Source organism: Hipposideros armiger, unplaced genomic scaffold (genome assembly GCF_001890085.2).
Source record: "Hipposideros armiger isolate ML-2016 unplaced genomic scaffold, ASM189008v1 scaffold_176, whole genome shotgun sequence".
Classification (NCBI taxonomy): domain Eukaryota; kingdom Metazoa; phylum Chordata; class Mammalia; order Chiroptera; family Hipposideridae; genus Hipposideros; species Hipposideros armiger.
The window spans coordinates 610,304-613,936 of NW_017731526.1; the positions used below are offsets into that span (position 1 = coordinate 610,304).

General features: G+C 40.4%; 1 protein-coding gene across 8 annotated transcripts in view; it reads left to right on the plus strand.

The window, feature by feature from the left end:
* ZBTB20 (zinc finger and BTB domain containing 20) overlaps positions 1–3,633 on the plus strand; it is a 769,723-nt gene that overhangs the window by 259,162 nt on the left and 506,928 nt on the right. For 3 of the 8 annotated variants that reach the window (XM_019652234.1, XM_019652232.1, XM_019652236.1), the window contains one exon: positions 3,061–3,211. The exons of the other annotated variants lie outside the window; for them this stretch is intronic. The gene's annotated coding sequence lies outside the window, so the exon portion shown is untranslated. The remainder of the gene's footprint in view (positions 1–3,060; positions 3,212–3,633) is intronic. 8 annotated transcript variants of the gene reach the window in all.

Here is a 3,633-nt window from a genome sequence, read left to right on the forward strand (position 1 = left end):
GCTGAGGACGAGGCAATATATGAAGACAGTGATTCATCATAAGACACATGAGGACAAGCTAATGGTTGGGAGTTTTGACAGTGATGAGGAGTTGTATGAATTTTATGATGAATAAAACTTGAGTTCAATAACTTTATGTCATACTTTTTTTTTTTTTAAATTTCGGGCCCCAAAATTAAGGTGCATCTTATACTTGGGAGCGTCTTATACATGGGAAATATGGTAATTTGCTATGCCTTTATCCTCATTGGTTGAAAGTATTTTGGTGATTTACTGATGGTCATAAAGTGTATCCAACGTACAATTAAGTTTCAAAATATCGAACTAGCTTACATAGAGCCAATTTTATCTCAAATTTATAAACAGTTGTATAGAATAGTCACATAAACTATCAAAGGCTGCTTTGGTTGTGTGTGGAAGATAAAAGCCAAGGTTCTCACACTTAAAAGAAATGTTGATTTGTGTTGAATTTCAAAGGAAATGATTAGATTATCTGTGTTGTCTAGTTATCACAATTGTCTCATGTGCTCTGACCTTCGTTGTTGTTTTTTTTAAAAACACAGTTAGTGCTTTTCTAGGAAGCCAGGGACCATCTCGACACTATCTTGTTTTTATATAAAATTTAATATTTTCAAAATGTATGAACCCAACATGACCACTTTCTCTACAGGTTTTCTGTTGGGCTAGAGCCATCTGTGGTTGTGAAGCCAAGTGTTCTGTTGGGGCAGAATAATCAAATCAAAGTTAATGGGGTGACCATCTAACCAGGGCTCTTTGTCATTAAGGTCCACTCTTGTGATAGTAGCACATTATCCTGCTGATTGGATTTGTAGGAAGGCATCCACCTGTGGCCCAGATTGGCAGAGAAGAGACTAGCTGCAGAAGCAGTCTCGGTGAAGTGGGCGGTGGCTGTCCTGGGCTGCACGTTCTTTTGCTGGAAAGCCAAAGCATGGGCAATATTAGTAGATGAATGATGCACACATTATTTGGCTGATTTAGGCCCCGAAATAAAGAAACCAAAAGCAAGGGAGTAGAAACTATATCATTAGAGAGGAATGAGGGGTCTTGAGCAGGGGAAAAGCCAGTGGAACATGTAGCGACCCTGAGCAGATGATCGGACGAGATTTAAGCACATGAAGCTCTTTACTTCCATCTCAGGAGTGATTTTCTGTGTTTGGACGAGAGCTATTGTAAGAATTTCCATGTCTGTTGGGGGCACTGAGGTTCTCCCAGGCTATGGTAAACATGATTTGGCTCACACGCTCTCATAATCAGGCTGACTTGCACTGAAACAGAGAGTGCTCTATCACAGCGCCAGGCCTCTAGCAGTACCAACTGTTAAATAATAAACAGGCCCTGTTTGTTGGCAGCCTCTTCCCCTCCTGCCGGCATGGAGTGCCCATTCTCTGGGTTTACCTGCCTGCATGTGTTCAGACGTTCAGAACAGTGTGCGTGTTGTGTGAGGTGGTGGTGGCGTGGAGGCATCAGCCTACATCTAATCTAGTTAGTTTGTTACTCTCCCACGACCTCTGTGAGCGAGCAAACATACAGGGCTCTGGCAGCCCGAACAATGGCTGTGCTGTCATTCTAGATACTGTTACAGACGTTGCAGAGTGCATTGGCTAATTGTTTTTCTTGTGTTCATTTTCTCTTCATATTCTTTCCCTTCCTTTCAATTGGTTTGGGGTGAGTGGGGATTAGGACGGGTAGGAATGGTTCTGCCTATTTGCTACTTTACTTCCGGGAAGTGAAAAAGTATTTGTGTATTTTAATGGTCAGATGCATGTGGTTTATTCACATCGATAGCGAGTCAGACATTCGGTCAATCAACAAATACTTACTGAAGGTCCACCACGAACATAGAACCCTAGACTAGGATCTCAAACTTAACTCATTGTCCTTTATTTATTGTGTTACTGAACAACTGCTGGGCTCAGAGTTTTCCCTGGGATTCCAGGTGCCAATGAACTACAGGAGATACTGGAAGAGCAGTTCAATTAAGAGCCACGCTAGAAACACACACACTCAAACCTCAGAAGAAAATGATTCCTAAAAGCCCTCTATCTGGTAGGGAGAATTTCCCCCATTCACTAGCCCCAGGAATGGGTCCTTGGTAATCTCAGTTGCATGCTGCTTTTTTAGCCAAAGGAGGTTGGTATGCCTCACAGATGCAGTGGTCAAAAATAGACACTCTTAATTCCCATTAACCCTCTCCAGCTCCTGATCCTCAGCAAAGCCCATGATAAACAAGCCATGTACCAGTGTCCAAGAAGAGGCTTTTCATTAATCTGTATAAACGAGGCACATTCAAAATAGGGTGATCAGGGGCATGTGCCAGTAGGGGGAGGGTAACTAGAAAGCAAAAAGAGTGGTCTTTCTCATGAACTAAATAAAACTAAAGGCAATGCCCCAACCTTTAAGTAATGACAACATCTGCGGAGTAAGTTTCTACTAGGATGGCCACTATGAAAAATAGCCCTTATTAGGAGTCTGTTTAGAAAATTTACATTTGTTTAGAAAATTTAGTCATTTTCCTTTATAATGATGGGTTCCCACATGATGAAGCTATCCTTTGGTTGGAATACCAAAACCATTTGCTTGAATGCAATGAAACTTCTATCTCACAACACTAAATATGCTGAATATTTTTGGACTAGCATAATTTTAAGGTCAAGAGTATATATTTGAATTAAGAACACTGGTGATAGCTCAGGGGGATGTTACAGAAAGTTAGTATTGTAATCCCATATTCAGCTTAATTTTTCCCATTTCATGCCTCAATGGTGTGTGATGGGTACACTTATGGTGGTATTTTCCTTTTATGAGAAATGCAAGGCTCTATCTTCTCATTACCTTTTAAGAAAGATTTGGCTAATTTATAGTGTCAAGATTTAGACAGTGTTGAGTTCTCTCAGAATAGCTTACGAATAATTGATGGTAAATATTTATAGGGAAACAATAATTTAAAAAGCAACTAGCATTATATGACATAGTAATGAATTCGTATTCACCATTATTCTCCTGTTGGATTCATATACCCTTGTTACTGAACTCTCAAAGGTTTCATCTGAAGGACTACACCCAGATTCATTACCCTTCATTCAAGAAATGTTGCCCATGTCCACTACGACTCCTCCCATCCGGCCTACTAGGACGGTACCTAGAGGGCCCTGTCAGAGCTCCTGTGCCTCCCTCCATCAGGCTGCTTGCAGTGAGTCTCAACCACAGGTTCACCTACACTCTTGAATTATCAACGTTTAATCTGTTGTGGATTGGGAAAGCAGATACCCAAAGATTGAAGAATTGTATTATTTAAATGGAGAATATGTAGGCTCTGAGTGAGGGCCTGAGGAGCTCTCCTAAGAATAAAGCTCATCAATGTGGTAAATTCTCTTGGTTGCTTGACCATTTTATCTCCTGTATTCCAGTGAGTTCAGTTTTGATTTCACACATACACACACACACACACACACACACACACACACACACACACACACACACAATGTAGGTCTATATAGTTACACATACAACATATATGTGCTGTGTGATATGTATATCTATAATATTGTATGTTTATCTATCTACCTATTACATCTCTGGTAATTATTCCTAGTAACTAAGATGCCTAAATCT